The sequence below is a fragment of the Bos indicus x Bos taurus genome, chromosome 11, assembly GCF_003369695.1.
Source record: "Bos indicus x Bos taurus breed Angus x Brahman F1 hybrid chromosome 11, Bos_hybrid_MaternalHap_v2.0, whole genome shotgun sequence".
Lineage (NCBI taxonomy): Eukaryota > Metazoa > Chordata > Mammalia > Artiodactyla > Bovidae > Bos > Bos indicus x Bos taurus.
Genome location: NC_040086.1, coordinates 77,111,025 through 77,125,711, shown reverse-complemented (window position 1 = coordinate 77,125,711; position 14,687 = coordinate 77,111,025).

Below are 14,687 nucleotides of genomic sequence, written 5' to 3'. Positions count from 1 at the left end.
AAACGCACTTAGGTGAGAAGCAACAATGTGCTGAAACACCTGTGGCCGTTGCTCCTTTGATGTGTTCTTAATGTAAATGCTGTTTCTTGCAATTTTCCCCTTCTCAGTGCCTTCATGCATTTCCTCTAAGTAGGTAAACAAGAAGCTGGCTCAGACACCTCAGTTCTTTTTCCATATTTATCTTGCACATGATGACCTCACATGGTTATTCCTATGAGTGAGAATGTGAGACACTGTCTCATACTCAGAAAATCTGAGAATGAGTCAGTATGAAATGATGTGTCTGTCCTTTTATTCCAGACCAGGTCTTGGGACTGGAGAGTCCCTTGGCAGAACACTGGGTTAACAACATTCTCCATCACTGGCCAACCCATAGGCAAAGCTAATGGTCATTGAAATAACTTAATTTGGAGAAGTCCAATATAAAATGGTCTAAGTGATGGTGCTCAGTTGTATCTGACTCTTTTGTGACCCTATGGACCATAGCCCACCAGGCTCCTCTGCCCATGGGATTCTCCAAGAATACTGGAGTGGGTAGCCATTTCCTCCAGGGGATCTCCCTGACCCGGGGATCGAATCCATGTCTCCAACGTCTCCTACACTACAGACAGATTCTTTACTGTTTGAGCCACCAGGGAAGCCTTGAGGCAATTAACTCAAATCAATATATGCCTCTTGACTCTTACACCCAGACTTCTTAGTTAAATATGGTGATAGATGTCTGAATTACCCAGGTAACTGCTTCATCCTCACTTCATTAATAACAGAACTGTTTCTCCTTGTTAGAGGGCAGATGTGCTGTTTGCCTCCTTACTGCTCAGAGAAGCTAGAACCTTCCTGAAAAGAGGGAGGTTGAGGGTTGGGCAATCAGACAATGTAGCTTCCAGCCCATCCCATGGATGAGAACGCCACCATCTTTAGCTGCCCTGCTTCCACCTCTCTGATGGCCCCCTTCCATGGAGGGAGAGGAAACTCTCCTGGGAGCAACTTCCCTCTCCTCCACTCTCCTCACTTTCTTTCTCACTCTTGCCTCAGCAAATTCACTCTCTTGCCCTGGTCACCAAACCCCAGCCCCAAATTCCATTTTCTTTATTAAAGCTGTCTGTCACATTCTTCGTCCTCTTTCACATTTTCTTTATCATCACCACCAATTTAGCACCTTGTTATCTCTGAATTAATTGATATTTTGAGTTATTTTATGGACCAAGAGGCTGCCATATAAGTGAATATGTTGTCATGACTCCCAACATAGCCTGTGTATTAGTTTGCTCAGGTCACCATAACAAAGTACCACAGAATGGGTGACTTAAACAACAGCAATTTCTTTTCTCAAAACTCTGGGGGCTACAAGTTCAAGATCAAGGTGTTGGCAAGGCTGGTTTCTTTGGCTTATGGATGGCTATCTCCTCTTCCCTCAGTTTTCTCATGGTTTTCCCTCTCTGCCTGCCTGCCTGTCTGTCTTACAAAGATAGCAGTCTTATTGGATCATGCTCACACTAATGGTTTCATTTTAATCACTGTGCTAAAAGCCCCATCTCCAAATACAGTCACATTCTGAGATACTGGAGCTTAAGATTTCAAAGTATGCCTTTGTCTGCTCAGACTGTTATAGCAAAAACCATAGACTGGGGCCTTAAACAACAGAAAATTTATCTTCTCACAGTCTGGAAGCTAGAAGTTTGAGATGAGCGTGCCAGCACGGTCAGGTTCTTGTGAGAGCTCTCTTCCAGGACTGCAGATGGCTACCTACTACCTGTGTCCTCACATGGTAGGGGGGTGAGTGGGAGCAGGGGTAGGAAGCAGAGAGAGAGAGAGAGAGAGAGAGAGAGAGAGAGAGAAAGAGAGAGAAGCAGGGAGCTCTGATGTTCCTTCTTATAAGGGAACAATCTCACCATCAAAGCCCTGTCCTGAAGTTGTCTAAACCTAATTACCTCCAACAGCTCTATTTCCAAACACTATCACATTGGGGATTAGGGCTTCAACATACACATTTGAGGGGAACACAATCCTATTCATAGCAACATCCAAATTTTGGGGGGGATACACTTGAGCCCTATACTCAGTGACTATACAATATAGTCAGAAGGGCTTTATAAACAGAAGTATATGACTTCCTTACAACTGGCAGTTATGCAGACTCTTTCCTGAGAAGGACTCTGGAAAGCTGCAAAAAGACCCTGTTAGTGGAGTAGCTGACTAGGGACTAGGGTCCAAATGGGCTTGGAACTGCCTCACTGAGTTAAATGGCTTCCTCAGAGTCCTGAGATGGGCTTTGGCCATGTGATTGCTCCGTGGAACGACACCTTGGGAGAATAGTGCCTCTAGAGCATTCTTCTGGGCAGCCAGGAGCTGTGCTTAGTTGCACATTCGTGTCCTACTCTTTGTGACCCCCATGGACTGCAGTCCATCAGTCTCCTCTGTCCATGGGATTTTACATGCAAGAATACTGGAGTGGGTCACCATTGCCTTCTCAAGGGGGATCTTCCATACCCAGGGATCAAACCTGCACATATTGTAAGTCTCTTGCATTGGTAGGCGGGTTCTTTACCACTAGCGCCACTTTGGAAGTCCTGGGTAGCCAGGAGATCCTGTAGTAATTTCAATAGTAGGACAAATCCAGAAAACAACTGGCCTGGGACACTAAGACAGCCTATCAGCAACAACAAAATAACCCATAATAATAATAGAGTGCATTATTTTGCTCATTATTATTTTAAAATATTTATTGATTGATTTGGCTGTGCTGGGTCTTAGTGGTGGCATGCAGGGTCTTTAGTTGCATCATTTGGGCTCTAGTTCCCTGACCAGGGTTTGAACCTGGGTCCCTGGAGTTGGGGGCTCAGAGTCTTAGCCATTGGACCACTAAGGTAGTCCTGGCTTTTGCTCTTAAAGGACTACTTTTCTCCCTTTTCTTCTAGCAGAATAAACTCATCTCTAAGAGAATTAAAGATAGATTCCTGGGAAATTATGGATTCCCTTGTACCTGTGGGCCAGCAGTCTTCTTAGCTCAGGAGCAGGGCAGCGGTGGCCTTAACCTGATTAGGAAGGGCAGATTAATACTTTGATACTGTGAATGCTTTGGGTGGAGAACAGAGAAATAAAAGTGTCTCTTGCAAGAAAAAAAATAGGTGCAAAAATCTACAGATTAGAAAAGACTCATTTACATGAAATACTAGGCTTCTTCTCAAGGAAATGTGAGAAATCATTTATGAAATTTTTTTTTTAAGTGACACCATTAACATCAACCAGCCTATGAGAAAGTCACGGTAACAGCACATTTGGGTAAAATCACAAAAATAAGGCAACGATAACATTATATTATTTAGTTGAGTAGTTTCACTGAAACCAAAAGTGATTTCATTATGGTCAGAGAATTTACTCTGTATGATTTTAATTATTTCAAATTTGTTGAGGTTTGTTTATGGCCCAGAATATGGCCTATGTTGGTGAATGTTTCAATAGTCATTTGAAAAAATGTGTATTCTACTGAGTTGGATATAGACTTATATGCATGTCCGTTAGATCCTGTTGGTTGATGGTGTTGTTGAGTTCTTTTATATTCTTGTTGATTTTGTCTATTGATTCTATGAGATGCTGAGAGTAGGGTGTTGAACTAGCTGACTATAACTGGAGCTGGGACACAAAAAGAATAAGGCTTCCTTGTATCAGTCAGTCAATAAGTCAATTAATCAGCAAAAGAACATTTATTATTTTCAGCATTCTTTAGTCCTTACACTGGGTGGTGAAAGAAAGAAGATATGGATTTAGTTAATAAAACTGGGAGTTTATGTCATGTATGAAATTAGTGTGTATGGGCTCATGATGATATGCTGAAATATTTATAACTTCCCTTTCTAGAGATTTTTATGTGTTCATTAATTCATTTGGTCAGCCAAATTGTGTTTGAAGTAACCATGTGTGTGCATGCTAAGCTGCTTCAGTCATGTCCAACTCTTCGCAACCCCATGAACTGTAGCCACCAGGCTCCTCAGTTCATGGGATTCTCCAGGCAAGAATACTGGAGTGGGTTGCCATGCCCTCCTCCAGGGGATCTTCCTGACTCAGGGATCAAACTCAGATCTCTTACATCTCCTGCACTGGCAGCTGAGTTCTTTACCACTAGCTGCACCTGGGCAACTCTATGGCCCAACAATGAAGGTGGGCTTTCAGAATGGACAGTCTATTGAGCAACTTATTCTTGCAAAACAAGCTGATCCCAGGAGACCCAGAAATCCATTTTTTTCCAGAGTTGGGTACTGATACTTCCCTTGCTCATGTATTCTTTTCAGGAAGTGCATTTGCCGAATGGTTAAGAGCCCAGACTCTGAAGTCAGCACTACAGCTCTGTCACTTACAGGTAATGTGACTGGGGGCATGTTATTTAATCTCTTGTGGCTCTGTTTCCTTATCTGTAAAAAGGGGATTGGAATAGATCGTTCCTACCTAATAAAATTGAAGGTACTGCACATAGTTCTTATGCATGGTAAAGAGTCCTTAAATATTAGTTACTATCATTGGTCTGTCAATATATCCTTTCACATTCAGCTTCCTTCCTTCTTGCCAATGTCTGTGGTCTACTGATATGCACACATAATGTCTACTTCAGATATCTTCCCAGGATGAATACAAAGTTTTTCTGTTAATTTACACTCTTAAAGAGGAAGTGAGACCTACAAGAATAGCCAGACTGTAAGACCAGACGTTATTGCTCTAGAAGAGGTGCAGCTGGGTCACCAGAGGTGGTGGAGGGAGACAATGTGCTGTCATGAAAGATCCAAACCTTTGAAGGTTTTGCAATAAGTTCCTTTGCATGCTAGCTGAATGGCCAACTGACTTTTTTGTGATATTTATGTTTTACTAAATGTATTCCTGGCATTTTCTTTATTAGACGCAATTTTCATTTGAAGTAAAAACACTAACGTCTAATTTTGTAAAATGAGTTTCAGCTTCTTACTTGGTATTTTTACACATTTAGTGGAGATTCTCAGAAATCTGGAAACTCTCAAATTATTTGTCTGGTAGGCTGTTTCTTCATCTAGCTTTAGCATTTATGAAAAGCAAGTAATTCTTTTCCCATGCAATTTGTAAAAATATTTTCATAAGTATAATATAAAGTTTGCAATACAATTACAATATCCACGGTTGGGCTGAAAGCTGAGTTACCTTAGAACCTTCTGAACAGGGTAGGAGTGAATGGACTGCCCACATCTTTGATCTCTGGTCAGGGGAGGAAACTAAAGCCTCATAGTGAAATCTGATAAGGAAGATTCTTCTGTTGAAGAGCTCAGAATTGGGACTCATGATTTTGTGATTTGTTACATGGGGAGGTATTTTCTAAAATTTTAGTTTCATGAAAGACTAATACTAGAAGGTAAAATGCATCCCGCTCTCCAGTAATTCAACCAGTTGTTCCAAAGTTTTTTAGAGCTGTGATTCTTTCTGATACAACCATAAAAGGAAAGAAGTAAGGCAAAAGGACTTTCAGACCTTGAGCAAGTCTCTGAGTCTCTAAGGATCTTCTTTTTACCACATCCCCAAACCGTAAGAGTTGATCATATGGTATAACAAGTGGCCTCACAGAAGCTAAGAGAAGTGAGAATTTTAAGAAGGGTCCAGTGGAATCAAGGGATGGAAAATGTCCACTGGCTTTGGAAATTAGGAAATTATTTGAAGTCTTGTTTCTGTTAAAGGTGTGAGGCCTAAAGCCAGATCACAATAAGCTGGGATTGTAAATGGGAGACAAAAAGGAAGAGACTCTTTAGAAAAGCTAGCCTATAAGGAAAAAAGAAGGGTGATCTGAAGAGAAGAGCATAGAAGAGCCTTTATTTGGCAAGATGGAAACATGGATATGTCTTGAGGTTATGAAGGAGAAGGCTGATGGTATAAAAAGAGTAACTGAAGGAGGATTTTCCCAATGGAGTTGGGAAATAAGGGGGAAGAAGATGTGGTAAAGATTGAAAATAGATAACTCAGTGGGGAAAAGAAACGGAGACTAGGATAATAAACCCTCTCTCAAGGTGAGTTCAGTGTCTAACTGATGTTGGAAATAATGTTTAAGATGATCCTGAGAACTCAGTGGGAATTTTCTCTCTATACGGCCTTGTATATCCCTTGTAGATACTGCATGGTCGAAGTAAGCATGGATTTGGGACTGACTGAGGGATGTGAAGAAGAACAAAGGAGTCAGGTAACCAAGGGTGGTAGTCTTTGGAGGGATTCACTACGTAATCTGGAGATGAGAGGGCACAGGGGTCATGAAGTGTAGACAGATTAGAAGGGGTGAAGGGACTGAGGCTCTTTGTGAAGGTGAAAAGAAAGCTTAGTGGATGTTAGGGTCAGATGTTGGTTTTCTGAGTTTAAGCTTTCAGAAGAAGAATAACTCTGGGATTCTGGACAAAGAGATAGTTTGGAATGTGACCATGGATGTGGGTTGCTAGAATACAGGTGAAGGTCACTGGAGTTGAGGTGATTTAGAGACCTTTGATTATAGAGTACAGGTGAGTCACTGATTTAGAAACTAACATTATTAAAAAGTTGGCAGGAAAGGAAAAAATAATTTGTCCTGTTTGTTCATTCACCTGGATTTATTCAACAAACACTGATCAGTATGTATTTGTCTTAGTATTGCTGCTGCTGTGCTAAGTCATTTCAGTCGTGTCTGACTCTGTGCGACCCCATAGACAGCAGCCCACCAGACTCCCCTGTCCCTGGGATTCTCCAGGCAAGAACATTGGAGTGGGTTGCCATTTCCTTCTCCAATGCATGAAAGTGAAAAGTGAAAGTGAAGTCGCTCAGTTGTGTCTGACTCTTCTCGACCCCATGGAATGCAGCCTACTGGGCTCCTCCGTCCATGGGATTTTCCAGGCAAGAGTACTGGAGTGGGGTGCCATTGCCTTCTCTGGTCTTAGTCTTAAGAACATTCAAATAACTTGACTGTATCAGTTTGTGTCCAGAATCTATTCTGGAGTGATTCAAGTATAAAAAGACAGACTATGTAACAATCTTTAAAGGCTTTTACTTATAAGACTAAACACTTTTTGAGATAACTGCATATTCATATGCAGTGGTAAGAAATAATACAGAGAGGTTTTTGTTTGCCCTTCACCTGGATTCCCACAAGAGGAACATTTTGTAGAAGAATAACACAGTATCACAACCAGGAAAATGACACTGATACAATCCAATGACTAACTTTCACCAGTTTTGCATGCATTTGTTTGTGATATGTGTGCACATAGTTCTGTGCAGTTTCACTGCATATGCAGATTTGTGTGGCCACCCCCACAGTCAAGACACGAATCTGCTGCTGCTGCTGCTAAGTCGCTTCAGTCGTGTCCGACTCTGTGCGACCCCATAGACGGCAGCCCACCAGGCTCCCCCATCCCTGGGATTCTCCAGGCAAGAACACTGGAGTGGGTTGCCATTTCCTTCTCCAATGTGTGAAAGTGAAGTTGCTCAGTCGTGTCTGACTCTTAGCGACCCCATGGACTGCAGCCCACCAGGCTTCTCCGTCCATGGGATTTTCCAGGCAAGAGTACTGGAGTGGGGTACCATTGCCTTCTCCAAGACACGAATCTATTCCCTCACAAATACCTTTGTACCTTCTCATCACTACAACTACTTTCCTCTTCAGTGTTCCTCCTTAACCCTTGGAAACCTCTAATCTGTTCTCCATTTCTATAATTTTGTCGTTTCAAGAATGTTATATAAATAGAATTATACAGTATACATACTTTTGAGATTTTTTTTCACTCACAATTGCCTACAAATCTATAGCAATGTGTATCAATAACTGTTCCTTTTTATTGCTCAGTAGTATTGGATGGTGAAGATTTATCAGAGTATGTTTAACCATTCACCCTTTGAAGGACCTTTGGCTGGTTTTCACATTTTTGATTATTAAGACAACGACTGCTATAAGCATTGTGTATGGGTTTTTGTGGGAACATAAGCTTTTGTTTCTCTGAGATAAATGTCAGAAAGGATGCTTGGGTAAACATTATCCTGAGGCTTTGAGAACCTGCAGAGAGGTGTTTGCATGTGGAGACAGGAAGCCATTCTGCTTGGACTAAGAATTCTTGGTGGTCACCAGTGCTAAACGATAGCAAAGAGAATTGTGAATGATAGAGAGTTACTTTCATCCCTCTTCACACCTCCCCCTGGACTCTGACCTCCTTCCCTGGGCAGGAAATACATTTACCGTCTGTTTTTGTTTGTGGTGTATTAAGAAAGCAGCAGGGTTGGCCTTGAAGAGTTTCTTTCCAATCCTGTGATCTGTACATTCCTGGATTTGCTCACATGTTGCAGATAACAGATGAATTGCTTCACCTGCGTTGTTATCCTCTTCTGCTTCTGGAGGTTCTTATTCCACATGTTGTGCCCTCTCTCTCTTATCTTTAGACTCTGCTCCGTCAGCAGCACAGTTGTTTCAAGCTTTGGAGTAAAGCATTCTCTGCCCCTCTGCTCTGAAACTCATTGACTGACCTCACAGTAGGCAAACTGTTTAACCTCTTAGACTCCGCTTCTCATCTTTAAAAGGGTGATAGGAACAATTTTATCATTTCTTGGACTTTGGCATTAGACTTCTGGTTCAATTTTGACCTGGCTGTTTTATAACTGTATGCCTGGAGATATACTTCTCTGTCCTTCAGATTTTCTCATCTGCAAAATGAAAGTGAAATGAAAATACCAGTTATCCCATAAGAGTTTTCATAAGGATTAAATGAGATAATATATGTAAAGTGTCCGTTTCCTATATTAGAATGCAGGAAGCACTCAATAAATGTTAAATATGATTGTTATCATCTCAGAATTATTCTGAGAATTAACCAAGAGTGCATATCTAAAATGATTAAAATTGCATATAAAACATGCTATGCTGTTTGCATATATAAAACCTGTCAAATCCCTACTAACTTAAAAAATGTTTTTTGATACTGAATCACTAACTACCACCCTCTATTCCTCCTTGATTTTCCTACAGCTTTTCCTAAATGCAGTTCACATAAACATTGCTTCCATTTTCTCACTTCTAATTCACGTCTCAGCTCAATGCAATCTGGTGTAGACCCTCTCAGCCACTAAAACCCATGACAACTACTTTGTTAAGGGTGCCAAAACTTATTTAACACATCCCGTGTCAGCATCCCAGTCTCTATGCTGCTTGACTTAACTTCAACTTTTGACACTGATATGTGTTGCCCTGTTTGTGAAGTCCCACTCTCCTGATGAGTTTCATGTCATTACAATCTACTAGTTCTCCTCCCATCCTCCACAGAGCAACCTACTTTACCCAACATTGCTGTATCTGTTCTTTAAATGTCACTCTTCTCTCAGGCTCTGTTCTTGTCACTCTCTATCTCACCTATCCTGTGGCTTCCACCTCTATTGACATGCTGATGGCTTCTCATTTATATTTTCAGCCCAGTTTTCTTGTTTGGGATCCTCACCAACATATATAATTGCCATCCAATTGGACGTCCTGTAGGCATCTCAAACACAACACATTTGAAGCTGAATATTTCATTTTACCCATCCTTGAATCTAAATCTCTTCACCATGTGCATTCCCTATTTTATCGATGGGAAACAGTTTTCTCCACATACCCAAACCAGAACCCTAGGAGTCAGTAGGGCCTCTTCCCTCTTTATTTCTGAGCCCTGTCAATCACAAAAACAAGTCTAGTCTACTTTCTAAATATCTCCATTACTTTTTTCCTCCAGTTCTCTACAGCCACTGATCTGGACAAGAGCCATCGTGCACCCCATCTACAGCCATACAATTCAATGTGTAGTTGCCTGAATATTTCAACATCTTTCACTTCTTGGAGTCCTTGAAGATGCCACTCTCTGCCTGGAATGCTCTCCTCCCATCAGTTTGACAAACAAACTTAAAGGCCTTTCTGTAGCTATCTGTGATGTCCCCAACAAATTAATAGTTGCTTTTAATGCTACTTCTGTGCTTTGGACATATTCGCATTATAGTAATATCTGGTGGTACTGTAATCATCTATTTGTCCATCCATTTCTTCATTACTCTGACCATTTTAAGGGCAGAGGTTCTGCCTTTTCACTTTGTCAGCTCATTGCCAGGCACACCAAAATGTCTCCACTTGGATACCCCACAAATATCTCAGACATGACTTTTTCGAAAGTACAAAATTTGTTGAATATACTTCTTTTCATCTTCTGTACTTTAAGTGTGAGGATCTTCATCGTCTTTGGTGGTGAATATTTAATCAATCCTATGTCTTAAGTGATGGAGATTCACAGACTATTGGTTCTCATCTGTCATTCACAACCTGTTCCCTTCTCAAGTGGCAGTTTTCTGTAGGGTGTAATACAGACTTTTTTTCCTTTAAACTCCAATGAAGTTTCCATTGTTTCACAGAAAGATCCTCATTTGAATTAAAGCACAGTGTTAATAGGAACGCTTCCTGGATGCACAGTTGGATTTGAACAGGGCAGTGGTATTTCAAGAGCGTCGCTTCCTTTTTATCTGGCTTGCATTTAAAAAGATCAAGAAAGATAATTTCTTTTGCAGAATCATTTGCAAAAGTTATGGTTGTGTACAAACATACACACACTTCATTCACAAACCTCAAAACAATTAATGAATAAAAAAGGAAAATTAATTCACATTGTCTTAGAGGAATTGATGGTTTTTAGCAATTTCTACTATCTGTTTGGTCAGAGTTAGAAAATGTTCTTCCTTTGTGTCATGTGAAATTCCTTCTAGTTCCACACTTTATGAAACATTGTTCTACTCTGAGCAAAAGAACAGAGCCTACTTTTTATTATTTTTTATGATTCAGTAATGAGATATAATTTTCACTCTAGTAAAATTCTTTGGGGTTTAGAAAAATGAAGTAGTTTAGAATTGGAAATATAAACGCTCTGGTACATGGACCACTGGTTCACTTCTTCAGCAAAAGAACCTATCAATTCCCACCAATGAAACATAAAGCTGTGAAGGGAAGAATATATTTCTCATTTCTCAGCTATCTGAAAAATGTCACTGGGCCAACTTTAATCATCTTTCCCATTACCATCTAAATGTATATTTGAAATGCAGCATCATAAACTAAATGGATATTTTTAAATTGTCATGTTAGATTTTCACTGGTCATAAAGCTGCTTGATATTATTTTCTATTATTTTAGCAGCCAACTAGAACTTATTTTATACAACTCTCCAAAATCAACATGATATAACTAAATAACATGGAATAGTTAACTATTAACTTTTTCTACTTTTTCATTATTCTATCAGTAATGACTCAGTCATGATAGAGATAGTTATTGATTTAGAACACTGGAAAGAATGAATAGAGGACAACAACATTTTTATAGCCCAAATTTTTCTCTTGTTGTCAGATCCCTGCTTTTAAAAGTGAATGAATTAATTTTGCTGACATTAATTATCTGTAAGAAACTTAATACTTAAATAATTAGGTATTTTCATACAAACAGAAAGAAACAATCCCAATTTAGGCATGGGATTAACCTTCTTGGAGCTCAGGAAAGCTACAAGCTGTGAAATTAGGCCATAGTTAATCTTCTGATAAAAACACCTTGATTTAGATTATACAATTGTGTAAAAGTTATTTAGTCATTTAGAGGACATCAGGTAAACTTTTTTCTCAGCTACTCAGCAATAAAGAAAAGAATGTCTCTTCTGGAACAAAAGATAAATACCCTAGTTTCAAAGGATACATTTTTAGATTTTCTTAGATTCAAATTTTTAAAAATCAGACTATAAATACACAATGTGATCAGATAACAATTAGCCAAATGAGTTGCAATAAGCCAATTCAGTAAGAAACATCATGGCCTAGCTGGATACGGTAGAGTCATCATAGCCTGCTCTCTCAGTATTTTTAATAGCAGCGATTGAAGGAACAGAATCCACTGTGGGGAAATCTACACTCTTCACGCTGATGACAGAAACTGGGGGACTGCTGTATTGCATAACAAATGGACTATCTTCTATTTACTTGTTTTTGAACATGCTGCTACAGTAGGATCAGAAACCAATGCTTACACAAATAGTACAGGGATAGTAACGTGTGACACTGCGTTTTAAGGAAATCAGCCCTTAGATTTGGTCAAAGCGCTTCTAGCTAGTCTTCCACAGGGTACGCATTCCCACTGAGGCAGTAACACCCTGGCCACTAGAATCTGTTAACTGACCACTTACTAAGTAGATGCTGGGGCAGTAAATCATACAGACACCATCTTCTGTTACTCAAAAGATCTTTGTCCCCATTTTACCCAGGGTTACAAAACTACTCTTCTTACTACTAGAACACATAAAGATTATACGTGAGAAAACTGATTGTTCTCAAACATTTGGGGGCCACAGAACCCTGCCCTTTGATGATCTGATCCTAGCTGGTTTCCTCTTACTATAAATAGCTACAAATGGCCTGCAAATTTTGCACAGAACTTCAAGAGGTTGTGAAGTCCCTGGAACCCATCCAGACCCCAACAATGCTTTAGCTGCTTACTCTGACAACTAGAGGATCAGGTTTAGACTTAATTTGTCCCTGTATCTTTAGACTTCCTTGTGCAGTGACTAGCCTGGAGCAGGATTTCAGATTTACTGGCAATAAATAACTTACCAGGGGTTGGAGTTGGTGCTCTCAGCCACAGGGAGCCCCAGAGCACCAGGAGGAAGGCTCTGAGAATCTCAGTGCACCAGTGCCTGCATCTCCAGAGGTCGAGTGCTCCCCACCGCAGCCCGTTGTCTGTGCATTCAGGATAGAGGATTTCAGGAGAATTGGGAAGCCCGGGCAGCGCTGGGTGAGTGCTGGCTGTCAGGGACACCCACATGCTGGCACCAGAAACCCCAGCCTGACCACCCTGGGCAAGTTATGGGTGAGGTCACTGCTGTCAGGATGGTTTTTGGTGCTTTGGCCCGTGATATTAGATGATAGAATAATACCATCCTTCAATAAATGGTATGGTTAACCGCTCTAGTGTCATCAAGAAATCCTGGTGTGAGCCAACAAGTGTGCTGAGCCACAGGTCCAGAAATGATGGTCTTGACAGGGAAAATGTACGCTTTGGGAAGAATGCAGAGAAAGCCTTCAAATGGAATCCATGAAGCCTTAGAATCAGGTTTTCCTCTGGGTGTTGCCGTGTGTGTGTGTGTGTGTGTGTGTGTGTGTGAAAGAGAGAGAGAGACGGGGACAGGGGGCAGAGAAGGAAGTCCCAAAGCTGCGCCTCAATCCATGCTTCCAGGGATGTTTCGAGGCTCACCGTCCTAAAGTACACGTGACCTGTGACATCACTTTAACTTCTGAGCCAAAGCCTTTGGCACTGTCCCAAAGACTCACTGTACCTGGACAGTGTCTCAATACTAGAGCCACACTGAGCTGTGTAGGACAGTCATGTGCCAATATACCGCGTCAGTGCAGAGATCAGGTTTCTGTGAGAACATCCCACTGGCAAAGGTTCCTCTCAAGTGCAGTAGCTCAAGAATACAAATGTGTTAAATCTCAGATGACATGTTGTTCTGCTGCCTGTCTCTTGTCCTGTCCTGGCCTGTAGTAACTGTGCGTGGTGACTGGCCAGGGTTAGGGCTGAGAGAAGATGATGCAAGGGAGGGAAACTCGGGCTATGCTTGCTGAGAGCTGGTAGCTGGGGTCAGCCAGCCAGGCAGGAGCTTGTGGGCACAGAGGACTGGCAAGATGTCAACCCATTTACACGGTGCTGCCCTTAGGATTTGCTCTCAGTGGACTTATTAGAAATCTGCCTGGATATCTCAGTTCCCCTCCTCTTCAATGCCATTCTGTTAACTGAACTGTAATGATTACCTGGTGTGACATTTAAATATTCCTAATATTCTCTATTATTTGTGATCATTCTCCTTTACTGGTTATGTCCTTGGGAGTGAGATGTCTGTAGGCAACACCCCATGGAGTTGAGCAGGTGTAGAAATCAAGAAATACTGGCTTGAGTGAGTTAAGAATCTAACTATTGAATTATTAAAGAAGCAACCAGGCTTAGTCCAGATAATTTTATAAATATTCAAGTAGAGAAGGCATGCAATCTCTATCAACATTTCAAACTTCTTGAAAGTGACTTCTAAGTACTTTACCATTCCAACAGAGTACATACACACACACACATGAGATAAAAGTTACCTGAAACAAAACTTACTCTTATCCTTATTACATGTGATACACTGATTTTTAAAATTCTGTTTCATTAAAAAAAGAAGAAAAGAGCTGGTCACCACGCATTAAATTGATTTCCTGATCTACCAATGGGTGGCAATTTGTTTGCAAAATATTGGCTTACTTCATTGGACTATATTAAACCCGGTAAGGAACCCTATTCTGCTTTGCCCTTTTCTCTAAAAACCATAAAAATATTTTCTATTCATACATAATTTACATAAGCTAAGCTTGGAAGCAAAGCTTTACAACATTTCTTAAGTAGGTTTCACATCCAGGAAGTAGTGAAATTTAGAGCCACAGCCAGTCTTAAGTTTCCAAATCAAAGGCTATTTCCACTTTATCATGCTGCATTCATGATCTGATTAGTGTCGGTCTAGCCTCCAAAACTTGGTTGTAAGTTCCCAAAAGACCATGAATACTCCTAACACCATGCTGGATGCCCCAGGGGTGATGTGCTCAATGGTAAACAGAAAGGTATAATAAGGTTAGTCAAAAGCCATGTT